Source organism: Anser brachyrhynchus (assembly GCF_964034855.1).
Source record: "Anser brachyrhynchus genome assembly, chromosome: 3".
In the NCBI taxonomy this organism is placed as follows: domain Eukaryota; kingdom Metazoa; phylum Chordata; class Aves; order Anseriformes; family Anatidae; genus Anser; species Anser brachyrhynchus.
In genome coordinates this window covers 7,832,584-7,847,161 of record NC_137696.1, presented here as the reverse complement: position 1 = coordinate 7,847,161, position 14,578 = coordinate 7,832,584, and positions in this window count along the sequence as shown.

Genomic DNA, 14,578 nt, shown 5'->3' with positions numbered 1-14,578 from the left:
GGTAAATAATAGTTGTTTTTGACAGGTCAAACTGTTCTGCATGTACCAGGTGGGCAAACCTTTGCAGTGAAACCTCTGGCAAACAGCAACTTGACAGTGGGCTGTCCCAAATCATGCCAGGGACCAAGGCTACAAACTGGTTAAAAGGAGGATTGTTTGCATGGCCTAAGCGTAAAAAGGTAAAGCTCAATTTCAGAAACCTTTTTAGAAGATGAAACTGAAGTCCAATCAGCATGTAAATGCCAAGGAGGCAACAACTTCTTCTCATCTGCTCCACTTGGAGACCTACCACCAGCCTCAACCTCTTTTATAGCAACACAGATCTGTATGGGGATTATGTTCAGCTGAGATCTACCATGTCACAGACTTGCACTTCAGAGATAAAGATATAAACCAAAGAAAATTTATAACGAGAGGCGGGTGAGCTCCACCACCAGCAGCCAGAGACTGTCTCCGCTGTTTAATAAGGTTAAAAATAGTTTGATGGGAAGCACTGGAGCAGAGGACTGTGACACATCTGCAGCAGAGACCCAGGGCCTGCTTTTATAGCAGTTTAATAAAAAAACAGGCCTGTAGTTGTTCTTGTTTTGAGTTCTTACACTAACCACTTTGTCTATATACCTCCTGAAGCTTTTGGCTGTGGTGCATAATCAGAACAATAGCTCAGAAGAAGCCAGCAGTCCTGGTTACAATTAGCTGGGACTATTTTAACTACCTGTTGGGTTGTTATAGGTTTAAGAAGGACTGACTGGTGAGAAGAGGGTTCTGGCAAAACTGCCTCTGCTGACTTAAGGAGACCTTTGGATTTATTTTATTTTGAACTTCAACATCATGGTTTGGAAAAGCTGTTTTTGAAAACCGAGATTGTGGTTCCCTCTACATTTTTGCATTCTCTTTTATGACTCTTAGGTCTCCAAGGCAGCCTATATTCCTTCTTCATACACAGTGGCCAGCACAACAGCATCCTGTCCCTGGTTGGCCTCACAGCTCAGTTGGAACAGAAATAAAAAACAATCTGAAGAACAAGTGAATCACAGACATCAGCATGAACTTTTCCTAAAGCCTGGACGAACACCCCCACACCACCCTCCCACCCCCATGAAATCCACAAGGGAAAGCCTGAATGCATTAAACAAAAAGTTATTAAAAAACTAAATGTGACAGAAGCTCCCTTTCAAATAAAAGGCAGCAGAGACTGAACTGTGAGAGTCCTGGTTATAAATAAGCTTTCGTTATCTATTGACCCTGGTTTCTTCTTTATGGTATGCAGAAAGCAAAAGATTTAACTGATGGCAACAGGAGCGGAGATTTGCAGGTGGGTGCTGTGGACAGACTCGTCCTGTGGAGGTGTGGGGAGAGAGTTCTCACCATGCTTGGCAAGGGGCTGCGGTGGACTTTGCAGCACAAGAGCGCAGCTACTCGGCTAATTGGAAAAGATAAAAGGCAGGTTTTTATGAGACAGCCACTGTCATTATCACAAATGAAGGATAAAAACTTGAGCAGCTATATCCCATTTTATCACAGGGAAGTCTCAGAAGGAAAGAAGAATTATCAAAATTTTAGATTGTTCCATTTAACTGCAAGAAAACTATGTTAATGTAACCTTAAAGGTTTAACTAAAACCTATGAAATCAAGGCAAATCAGAGTTCAGGCCTCAGCTTCTTCCCTAACCCACCTGTAGCCCCTGGACCATGCAGGCCACAAATGCTGCCTGTTTGCGGACACCATCTCATGTGAGCACAGCAGAAGAAGGGTGGGTGGACCCTCACAGATATGTAATTTTGCATCTGTATTTTGAAGTTATATGTCGTGTCTCTTGTGCAGAGATTTCGGGTGGTTGCATTTTCTTGTGTATAAGGATTTCCTCACCACAAAGAGACATACAGGGAGCCCATACTGCTGATTCTTGAAACCCCAACAGCAGCATCCAGCACAACCTTGCACCTCTGCTAATACATACCAGAAGTTGGTTCACTTTCAAGTATAAGCAGTTGATCAATTTTTATTTTAACATTATTTCCCAATTTCCCAGCTTGCTGAAACACCAGATTTTTCATGGCCCAAAGAGACAAATGCCAGTCTCACCCCAAGGAGGCCTCAATTTAAGTTGCAAACCCGATGCATTGCACTAAGAGGGTAAACCACACTTCCACAGTGGCACAGCAAGACGATGTGCAAATCTCAGCAGCTAAATTCGTTATTAAAATAGCTATTTTTGGTTCTTATCAGATGAGAAAGATGAAAGAGAAGACTCTGAATGAAACATATGAGGAAGGCAATGTCTTGGATGGTCAGAACACTGATGTAATCTCCAGTGCCATAACAGGGTGTGAACAAGTCTACAGGGCAAAATGTACATCCCTGTGCTGTTCATGAGAAGAAAAATAGCCCTTAGAGCTACACACAAAGTCTTATAATTTCTGTTTTTTTCTTTTTATGATTTACTTCTTGTCATGAAAATGTAAAAGCAATAAACAGTTTATCTATCAACAAATCCGATACAGAACTTCACTTCCCAAAGCACAGCCACAACTGAGTTAAAGAAGTGCTGTCAGAGCATCCCAGACCAAATCTTTCTGAACTTATCAATTCTCCAAATTTAAGTGGAAGCCAAACTGATTTCTAAAAGCACAAATAAAAATAAAATAAAAAAACGCCTACAATTCTTTCTGTCCCTGAAACCTGCCAGGCTACACCAGAGCCTGAGCAGGCAGCAAGAAGCACATGCTTTAATGGCCAAGTTTAAAAAGCGCTGAAAGTCTGGGTTTCTAATGAAAATACTGACAGACCCTTAACTATACAGCAGCGCTCGCAGGCGCCACCATAATAACCATTTAAGCCCTCTTTTCTCAGAAAGGCTTGGCCCAGCCAATGAGGGAGGAGTAAACAGGGCTGGTAAGTTAATGACCTTTGAGCATTAGCAGATGGCCTTTTTACGAGCACAGATTAGCAGAACATGGGAGTTTTTAATGGCCACTAACAGGTGCCAATGCTGCTTTTCTCTCTATCCTTACCCACAGCCAGTAAAGCGCAGACCGACTTCAAACTGCATCTCCACTCCCACCCCATCCCTTCTTCTGTGTTTACAGCACAGTTTCTTGGATGACAGAGCAATGCACATCCCACACCAACCTGCAAACATTGTGGGTTACCAAAACCAAACAAGAGCGCCTCACCTCTGGGAGACGGCTCCCTCAGCTGCCACCCTCACACTGTCACTTGGCTGGCACATGCAGCTTAGAGGGCAACCGCCAAAATGGCCGCCCCATTCTTTCGTGCACCAGGGAAGCTGTAAAAAAAGACAGCCATGGGCTCCAAAAGCACTCAAAAAGAGGGAGGCAAACCAACCCTGTGTTATTTATAACATCATTAGCTCACCAGCTTCACCTCTGACAGCCTCCCTGCTCCCTTTCCAGCCCACCTCCCGCACCAGGGTCCTTCCTGATGCTCCCTTCCCTGGCTCCGCCCTGGCCAGGAAGTACTTCCTCTCACAACTTCACCCTGGCACTGCAACAATCCAGAAGTGCACTGGGACTGAGGGCAATTACCAAACTGGCTTCTCTGCATTTATCTCTGTGGGTGGGTTGACAAAAATCCTTATAATTAATCATGGATGCTGCATGATCAGACACAACCCAGGGTTTAAGGCCTTCAAGGCCGACTGGGCCCACTCGAGCACTGGAGAGCATGCATGGCAGCTGGGTGCAGGCAGGCCCTGGTGTCAGCTTTTGGTCACACCTCAGCTTTGGGGTTGTTGAAGGAAAGCTCAGGCTCAGGGGCTGATACTTCATCTCCTCTGTTGCCCAAATCCTCTGGCACCAGCCTGTGGGATGGGGTGAAACCAGCACCCGAAAGAAGATGCTCAGCCTGTGTGCAAGTCCCCACAGACTAGTCCTACACACACCATTTATCGTCACTTTTTGCACAGCACTTCTGTGTCTAGTGAGACTTAATACATGTGACTCTCAGTGGGCATTTAAGGGAAATAACAGGAGATTTGGTATTTAGGAAGAAGACAGGAAGAGCATACCTAGAGGAACAGATTCCAGTATCCTCAGAAGCTATGACACTTACCTTCAGGAAAATGTTCCTGCTCATGGCTAAAAATGCTCTCTGAGCCGCTACCTGGGCCTGTCCTCTCCGTAACACCCATTTCTGGGCCTCCTGCTTTCTATAGACTTCCACACTCTGAACCTCCCAGTCCAGAGGCCTCCACAGGCTGGGTCTGGCACTCCCTGGGCCTCAGCTCTCTGGCCTTCACTCTCTCACATCCTGCTCTCTTAGCCTCCGTGCACCGAGTCTCCCATTCTCTATGCATCCACTCCTTGGCCTTCCACTCCTTCACCTTCCCACTCTCTCAGCCACCAACTCCCTTGGTCTGCACTCACTGGACCTGCACTTGCTGGAAAGCAGTTTGCTGGGGGCAAACACTATGAGGCTTCCCCTTTCTGGGCTTTCCCCCACTGTGCCTTCCACTCTCTGGGCCTTCCACTCTCTAAGCTTCAATTCCCTGGGCCTCCTATTCACTGCTCCTGGCATGCCTTGGGCCTCTAATTTGGGATTTCCCACTTGCTGAGCCTCCCTTCTCTGGGCTTCCTATTCACTGGGCCTCTACTCTTTGGCCCTGCCACTAAGTTGGCCTCCAAATCACTTGGCTTCCCACACACTGAGACTGCCACTCTAAGTCTTCCACTCTGAAACTCTATTCTCTGGGCCGCCCAGTGACTTGGCCTCCCAAGTTCAGCCTCCCACACTATCATCCTCAACTCTCTGGGCCTCTACAGTCTAGGTCTCCCATTCACAGGGCTTTCCAGTCTCTGGGACTCCCATTCATTGTGTCTCCCACTCTGAGACTTCCACTCTGAGCCTCCCACACACTGGGTTTCCTGCTCTCCTAGCACCCTGCTCTCTCAGACTCCTGCCTCCAGGGTATCTACTCATTGCGCCTCTTGCTCACTCAACATCTAATCCTCAACTCCTATTCTGTCTCCTAGCCTCTTGGCTTCCCACTCAGCCTCCGTTCTCTCAGCCTGCAAATATCAGACTCCCACTCTCTCACCCTTCCACTCTCTGGGCCTCCAAATATTGGTTTCCAGTCTTTGGCATCCCACTGTTTGGGCTTGCACTTTCTTGGCCTCTCACTCTCTGGACTTCACACTCTCTCAGCCTCACACTGGCTTGGCATCCCACTTTCTAGCCTCTCACTAATTGAGTCTCTGTTCTCTGGCCCTTCTACTCAGCCTCCAACTCTCAGCCTCGGCTCTCTTGGCCTCTAACTCTGTCTTCTCACACACTGGACCTTGCATTCTGGGCATCCCACTCTCTTGGCCTCCACTCTATGGGCCTCCCACTATGGGGCTACTATTTTGTGAACCTCCTATGTGTTGGGACACCCACTCACTTGGCTTCTTGCTGTCTTGGCCTCCCATCTCCCTGGGCCTCTTATTGTCTCAGCTTCCTCTCTCAGGGACTCCCATTCTCTCAGTCTCCACTCTCTGGGCCTCCACTTTGGACCTTCCACTCAGCCTCTAGCTCTCAGCGTACATTCACCGGGCCTCCCAGTCTCTGAGCTTAGAACTTTCATAGCATTCCTCTCTCTCAGACTCCTGCTTGCTGGACCTTTACTCTCTGGGTCTCCCACTTAGCCTCTAACTCTCAGCCACCCACTCTAGGCCTCCAACTCTCTTGGCCTCCAACACACCAGGCCTACCACTCTCTGGGACTCCCACTCTCTCAGTTCCAGTCTTACTTGGCCTCCCAGTCTTCTCCAATGCCCTCAGCTTCTACTCTCCAAGCCTCCCAATAGTGGAGCCCACTTGCTGCACCTTGTCATTGGACATCCACTCTCCTGGCCTCCCAGTATTGTTCTCCCATTCTCTCAGCCTCCCACTTGCTGGACCTCCCACTCTTTCAGCCTGTGCTCTCTGGGCCTCCACTCTCTAAGCCTCCCACTCACTCAGCCTCACAGTCTCCCTGCTTCTCACACACTGGGCTTTCAAGTCTCTATGCCTCCCAAATTTACATACTCCACTTTCTATATGCCTCACAATCCCTGGACCTCCCAGTCTGCCAGCCTCAACAAACTGGGCTTCCCCTATCTTGGCTTCCCATTCTCTGGACCTCCACTGACTGAGCATCTCAGTTACTCAGCCTCCCAGTCTCTTGATCTCCCAAATGCTGGGCCTCCACACTCTCACTCAGCCTCTCACTTTCTCAGCCTCCACTCCAAGGTCTCCCATTCTGAGCCTCTGTCTCTCTCAGCTTTCACTGTGCCTCCAAATACCAGCCACCCGCTCTCTCAGCCTACACTTTCATGATCTCCCAGTCATGCAGCCTCTGATCCCTAAGCCTCTCCTTCACTCAGCCTCCCATTAACAGCTTCCAAGTCCCTGGGCCTCCCCCTCCCTGGTTGTCCCATTCTTTCATCCTCATAATCTCTGGGCCTCTCACTCTCTCAGCCTTCAATCTAGAGGACTGCAAATCTGGGACACCATCTCCCTCAGCCTCCACTTTTGGCCTTCCACTCACCCAGCCTCTACTCCCTAGGTCTGTAATCCCTGGGCTTCCTATTCTCACAATACCTGGGCCTTCAACTCTCTGCATTTCCTAAAACTGGCCTCCTACTGTTGATCTCCCACTCAGGACCTGCACTTAATGGGCCTCCACTATCTGGGTCTTGACTTGCTGGGCCTCCACGATAGACCTTCCACTTCCTCAGCCTCCATCTCTCTCTCAGCATGCTGCTCTCTCTGCCTCTCCTCTAATGACCTCCCAGTCTCAGCCTCCTCTTCCTGGACCTCTCCTTCACTCACCTTCCTATTAACAATGAATAAATGTCCTTGCCAATCCACCCCCCACCCTGCCCTGCCCCACTCCACCCGCATGCCTCCAACTCTTTCAGCTTCCAGTCCAGGTGACCCCTATTGGGAGCGTCCAACTCTCCTGGACACCACTCTAACAGATTCCAAATATCAGCTTCCCACGCTCTGAGCCTCCACCATTGACATCTCCCCCTAACCCAGGCAGTATTCCAATGGCCTCTAATCTCTGCCTCCAATTTAATGACCTCCCTCTCTCACAGCCTCCACTCCCTTGGCCTCTAAGTCCTTGGCCTTCTACTCCTTTGGCCTCCCACTCTCTCAGCCTCCAATTTTCATAACATACATCTTTCTTGGCTTCCCTCTTTCTCAGCCTCCACTCTTAAGACCTACCAATCTTGCAGCCTTCCAGTTACATAAACTATATTTTTCTTGGCTGTCCTCTTTTTCAGCCTCCACACTCATGACCTCCTACTCTCGCAGCCTCTATTCCCTTGGCATCTAAATCTTTAGCATCCAATCCTTTGGCCTCCAACTCTCTCAGCCTCCAATTGCTGGGCCTCTGCTCCCTGGACCTCCCACTCTCCAAACCTACATTCTACTTAACATCCACCTTTCTGGGCATCACTCATTCTCAGCCTCAACTCTTATGACCTCACATACTCACAGCCTCTACTCTCTGCACCTCTAATCCATGTGCCTCAAACTCACCCAACCTCCCTTTTACTTAACCTCCATATTTTTTGCCTTCCCTCTTTCTCAGCCTCCACATTCTGACCTCCCACTCTAGCAGCCTGCAATTACTGGGCCTCTATAACCTGAGCCTCCCACTCATTCAGCCTCCCATTTTCCTTAATATCTATTCTTCTTGCCAGGCCTCTTTCTCAGCCCCCACTCTTATGACCTCCCCCTCTGACAGCCTTCACTCTCTAGGCCTCCCAATTTTTCTGGCTTCTTATTTTAATCACACTGGATTATTATTTGCATCCTTCTATCTCAGCCTCCACTCTTATGACCTCCCACTCTCCCAGCCTATACTCTCTGGGACTCTATTGCCTAAGCCTCTCACTCTTTCGTCCTCCAATTTACTGAACCTCCATTTTTCTTCTCATGCCTCTTTCTAAGCCTCTACTCTTATGACCTCCCACTCTCCCAGCCTCCACTCCCTGGGCATCTGTTCCCTGGACTTTCCAGTCCCATTGCCTCCTGCTCTTTCGGCCTCCCATTTCCTTAACCTCCATCACTTTTGCCATCCCTCTTTCTCAGCCTCCACTCTTATGCCTTCCTACTCTCCCAGCCTCCACTTGCTGGGCCTCTATTCCCTGAGCATCCCACTCATTCAGCCTCCCATTTTCTTTAACCTCTATCTTTTTTGTGACCCCTCTTGCTCAGCCTCCACTCTTTCTTATGACCTCCCATTATTCCAGCCTCCACTCTCTTGGCCTCCCAGTTTTTGGCCTTGTATTTATTTTTTGTGATCCCCCTTTCCCAGTCTCCACTCTTATGACTTTCCACTATCCCAGCCTCCACTTGCTGGGCCTCTAATCCCTGAGCACCCCACTCTTTTGGCCTCCAATTTACTTAACCTCCATCTTTCTTGGCGTACCTTGTTCTCAGCCTCCACTCTTATGACCTCCGATGCTCCCAGCCTCTACTCTCTGGACCTCTAGTCCTTGAGCCTGCTGCTATCTTGGCCTCCCATTTTCCTTAATCTCTGTCCTTCTTGGCAAGCCTCTTCCTCAGCCTCCACTATTACGACCTCCCCCTCTGCCAGCCTCCACTTTCTAGACCTCCTAATAATTTTGTCCTCCATATAATTAACCTTTATTTTTATTCTTATCCCTCTTTCTCAGCCTCCACTCTTATAACCTCCCACTATTCCAGCCTCTCATTACTAGGTCTCTATTTCCTGAGCCTCCCGATCTCTCAGCCTCCAATGTACTTAACCTCCGTCTTTCTTGGCATACCTTGTTCTCAGACTCCACTCTTATGATCTCCAATGATCCCAGCCTCCACTCTCTGGACCTCTAGTCCTGGCCTCACGCTATTTCAGCCTCCCATTTTCCTTAACCTCCATCCTTCTTGCCAGGCTTCTTTCTCAACCTCCACTATTATGACCTCCCCCTCTGCCAGCCTCCACTCTCTGGACCTCCTAATTATTTTGGCCACCCATTTAATTAACCTTGATTTTTCTTCTGACCCCACTTTCTCAGCCTCCACTCTTCCGACCTCCCACAATCCCAAGCCTTCAATTGCTGGGCATCTATTCCCTGAATGTCAAACTATTTTAGCCTCCAATTTACTTAACCTCCATCTTTTTTGTCATCCCACATTTTCATCCTCCACATCATGATCTCCCACTTTACCAGCCTCTGCTCTCTGGGCCTCTATTCCTTGAACCTCCCGCTCTTTTAGCCTCCCATTTTCCTTAACCTCCATTCTTCTTGCCTAGCCTCTTTCTCAGCCTCCACTCTTACTACTTCCCCGTCTCACAGCCTCCACTCTCTTGGCCTCCCAATTTTTCTGGCTTCTTCTTTTAGTCACCCTTGATTATTCCTCAAAGTTTTGCCTGAGAAGCTTTCTCAGCCTCCACTCTTATGACCTCCCCCTCTGCCAGCCTCCACTCTCTGGGCCTCCTAATTATTTTGGCCTCCCATTTAATTAAACTTGAGTTTTCTACTTGGCCCTCTTTTTCAGCCTCTACTCTTCTGTTCTCCCACTCTCCCAGCCTCCAATTGCTAGGCCTCTATTCCCAGAGCCTCCCACACTTTAAGCCTTCCATTTTCCTTAACCTACGTCCTTTTTGTCATCCTGCTTTCTCAGCCTCCACTCTTATGACCTCCGATGTTCCCCGCCTCCACTATCTGGACCTCTATTCCTTGAGCCTGTTGCTGTCTCGGCCTCCCATTTTCCTTAACCTCCATCCTTCTTGGTAGGCTTCTTTCTTAGCCTCCACTATTACAGCCTTCCCCTCTGCCAGCCTCAAATTTCTGGGGCTCCTAATTATTTTTGGCCTCCCATTTAATTAACCTTGATTTTTCGTCTCATTCCTCTTTCTCAGTCTCCACTCTTATGACCTCCCAGTCTCCCAACCTCCAATTCTTGGGCCTCGATTCTGTGAGAACCCCACTCTTTCAGTCTCCCATTTCCCTTAACCTCCATCTTCTTTGTCATCCTTCTTTCTCAGCCTCCACTCTTATGACCTCCCACTATTCCAGCCTCTCATTGGTAGGCCTCTATTTCCTGAGCCTCCTGATCTCTCAGCCTCCAATGTACTTAACCTCCATCTTTCTTGGCATACCTTTTTCTCAGACTCCACTCTTATGATCTCCAATGATCCCAGCCTCCACTCTCTGGACCTCTAGTCCTGGCCTCACGCTATTTCAGCCTCCCATTTTCCTTAACCTCCATCCTTCTTGCCAGGCTTCTTTCTCAACCTCCACTATTATGACCTCCCCCTCTGCCAGCCTCCACTCTCCGAGCCTCCTAATTATTTTGGCCTCCCATTTAATAAACCTTGAGTTTTCTTTTCAGCCCTCTTTCTCAGCCTCCACTCTTATGACCTCCCACTCTCCCAGCCTCCAATTGCTGGGCCTCTATTCCATGAGCATCCCAGTCTTTAGGCCTCCAATTTACTTAACATCCATCTTTGTCATCCCTCTTTCTCAGCCTCCACATTATTACCACCCACTCTTCCAGCCTCTACTCTCTGGGCCTCCTAATATTTTTGGCCTCCCATTTAACTAACCTTGATTATTCTTTGCATCCCTCTATCTCAGCCTCCACTCTTATGACCTACCATTCTCCCAGCCTCCAATTACTGGGCCTCAGTTCCCTGAGCCTCCCAATCTTTTGGCTTCTGATTTACTGAACCTCCATTTTTCTTCTCATGCCTCTTTCTCAGCCTCCACTCTTATGACCTTTCCCTCTGCTGGCCTCAACTCTCTAGGCCTACTAATTATCTTGTCCTCCATATAATTAACCTTCATTTTTATTCTCATCCCTCTTTCTCAGTCTCCACTCTTATGACCTCCCACTCTCCCAGCCTCCAATTCTTGGGCCTTGATTCCGTGAGCACACCACTCTTTCAGCCTCCCATTTTCTTTACCTCCATTTTCTTTGTCATCCTTCTTTCTCAGCCTCCACTCTTATGACCTCCCACACTTCCAGCCTCCACTCTCTTGGCCTCCCAGTTTTTGGCATCACATTTACTTACCCTTAATTTTTCTTTGCATTGCTCTTTCTCAGCCTCCACTCTTATGACCTCCCACTCTCCCAGCCTCCACTTGCTGGGCCTCTATTCCTTGAGCACCCCACTCTTTTGGCCTCCAATTTACTTAACCTCCGTCTTTCTTGGCACACCTTGTTCTCAGCCTCCACTCTTATGACCTCTGATGCTCCCAGCCTCCACTCTCTGGACCTCTAGTCCTTGAGCCTGCTGCTATCTTGGCCTCCCATTTTCCTTAATCTCTGTCCTTCTTGGCAAGCCTCTTTCTCAGACTCCACTATTACAGCCTCCCCCTCTGCCAGCCTTGAATCTCTGGGCCTCCTAATTATTTTTGGCCTCCCATTTAATTAACCTTGATTTTTCGTCTCATCCCTCTTTCTCAGCCTCCACTCTTATGACCTCCCCCTCTGCCAGCCTCCACACTCTAGGCCTCCTAATTATTTTGTCCTCCATATAATTGAACTTCATTTTTATTCTGATCCCTCTTTCTCAGCCTCCACTCTTACGACCTCCCACTCTCCCAGCCTCCAATTACTGGGCCTCTATTCCACGAGCATCCCAGTCTTTCGGCCTCCAAATTACTTAACATCCATCTTCTTTGTCAGCCCTGTTTCTCAGCCTCCATGTTATTACCACCCATTCTTCCAGCCTCTACTCTCTGGTCCTCTATTCCTTGAACCTCCCACTATCTCAGCCTCCCATTTTCCTTAACCTCCATCTTCTCACCAGGCCTCTTTCTCTGCCTCCTCTCTTATGACCTCCCCCTCTCATAGCCTCCACTCTCTATGCTTCCCATTTTTTCTGGCTTCCTCCTTTAATCATCCTTGATGATTAGCCTTGATAAGGCTTTTTGACACCGTTCCCCACAACATTCTGCTCAAGAAACTGGCTGCTCGGGGCTTGGAGTGGCGTACGCTTCGCTGGGTTAGAAACTGGCTGGATAGCCGGGCCCAGAGAGTTGTGGTGAATGGAGCCAAATCTGGTTGGAGGCCGGTCACTAGTGGTGTCCCCCAGGGCTCGGTACTGGGGCCGGCCCTCTTTAATATCTTTATCGATGATCTGGATGAGGGCGTCGAGTGCACCCTCAGTAAGTTTGCAGATGACACCAAGCTAAGTGCGTGTGTCGATCTGCTCGAGGGCAGGAAGGCTCTGCAGGAGGATCTGGATAGGCTGGAGCAATGGGCTGAGGTCAACTGTATGAAGTTCAACAAGGCCAAGTGCCGGGTCCTGCACCTGGGGCGCAACAACCCCAAGCAGAGCTACAGGCTGGGAGATGAGTGGCTGGAAAGCTGCCTGGCAGAGAAGGACCTGGGAGTATTGGTTGATAGTCGGCTGAATATGAGCCAGCAGTGTGCCCAGGTGGCCAAGAAGGCCAACAGCATCCTGGCCTGTATAAGAAGCAGTGTGGCCAGCAGGTCTAGGGAGGTGATTGTGCCCCTGTACTCGGCTCTGGTAAGGCCGCACCTCGAGTGCTGTGTTCAGTTTTGGGCCCCTCGCTACAAGAAGGACATCGAGGTGCTCGAGCGAGTCCAGAGAAGGGCAACGAAGCTGGTGAGGGGTCTGGAGAACAAGTCTTACGAGGAGCGGCTGAGGGAGATGGGGTTGTTCAGCCTGGAGAAGAGGAGGCTCAGAGGCGACCTTATCGCTCTCTACAGGTACCTTAAAGGAGGCTGTAGAGAGGTGGGGGTTGGTCTGTTCTCCCACGTGCCTGGTGACAGGACGAGGGGGAATGGGCTAAAGTTGCGACAGGGGAGTTTTAGGTTGGATGTTAGGAAGAACTTCTTTACCGAAAGGGTTATTAAGCATTGGAACGGGCTGCCCAGGGAGGTGGTGGAGTCACCGTCCCTGGAGGTCTTTAAAAGACGTTTAGATGTAGAGCTTAGCGATATGGTTTAGTGGAGTACTTAGTGTTAGGTCGGAGGTTGGACTCGATGATCTTGAGGTCTCTTCCAACCTAGAAATCTGTGATACTGTGATACTGTGATACTGTGATTATGCTTTGCATCCCTCAGTCTCAGCTTCCACTCTTATGAACTACCACTCTCCCAGCCTCCAATTACTGGGCCTCAGTTCCCTGAGCCTCCCCATCTTTTGGCTTCCGATTTACTGAACCTCCATCTTTCTTGGCGTCCCTCTTTTTCAGCCTTCACCTTTATCACCTCCCACTTTTCCGGCCTCCAATTGCTGGGCCTCTATCCCCTGAGCCTCCTGCTATCTCAGCCTCTCATTTTCCTTAACCTCCATCTTTCCTGGCATCTCTTTTTCTCAGCTTCCACTCTTATGACCTCCCACGCTCCCAGCCTCTACTTTCTGGACCTTTAGTCCATAGGCCTTACACTCGCCCAACCTCCATTTTACTTAACCTCCATCTTTCTTGGCATTCCTCTTTCTCAGTCTTCTCTCTTATGACCTCCTAGTAACTCAGCCTCCACACCCTGGGCCTTACTGTCTTTTCTCCTCCCATTAATGGTCTCCAACTTTCTAGGCCTCCCCTTCCCCAGGCCTCCCACTAATACATCTTTCACTTTCTCAGCCTCTACCCCTTGGGCCTCCCACTCTGGGCCTCAGTCTCTCTCAGCCTGTACTCTACCAGCCTCTCAGTATTAGTCTCCCAGTCACCCAGCCTCTTCTCCTTGGGTCTCCCACTTTTGGTCTTTATTTCTGCACCTCAACTCACTGGGCTTCCACCTGAGATCTCTCATTTCCTCAGTCCCCCTCTCCCTCAGCCTCCCGCTGTCTCAGTCTCCACACTCATGACCTCCCAATCAATCAACCTCTGCTCCCTGAACGTCTTCTTAACTCGGCCCCCCAATTAATTGTCTCCAAATCTGGGCCACCATCTCCCTCAGCCTCCACTAACTCTGGCCTTGAAATATTAGCCTCCCACTTCCTCAGCCTCCATTTCCAGTGCCTCCCACTCTGGGCCTCCATCTCTCTTAGACTCCACTCCACCAGCTGCCAAAAATTGGCCTCTAATTCAGCCACCCTTCACTTTCTGGGTCTAGATTCACTAAGCTTCCCATTCTCTTGGTCTCACACCTCATGGGCCTCCCACTAAGACAGTCTTTCACTTAACCTCTGCTCCAGAAGCCTCCCACTCTCGGCCTCTACCTCTCTACCAGACTCCAGATATCAGTTTTACAATCACACAGCCTCCACTATTTGGGCTTCTAATCCCTGCACCTGCCATTCTCTTGGGCTCCCACTCCCTGGGCCTCCACTTACTGGGCCTCCCAATTTTGGCCTCCCACTCTGGGCTTCACTATTTAGACCTCAACTCACTGGTCCTCCACCCTAGTTCTCCCATTTCCTCAGCTGCCATGTCTCTCATCATCCCACTCTTTCAGTCCCCACCCTCGTGACCTCCCAGTCAATCAGCTTCTATTCCCTGGGCAGCTCCTTCACTCAGCTTCCTATTTATTACCAGCCTCCAAATCTTTAGGCCACCATCTCCCTCAGTCTCCACTCTTCCATTCTTGAATTATCAGCCTCTCTCATCCTCCAGTCTTTTGGCTTCCCACATATCCAGAC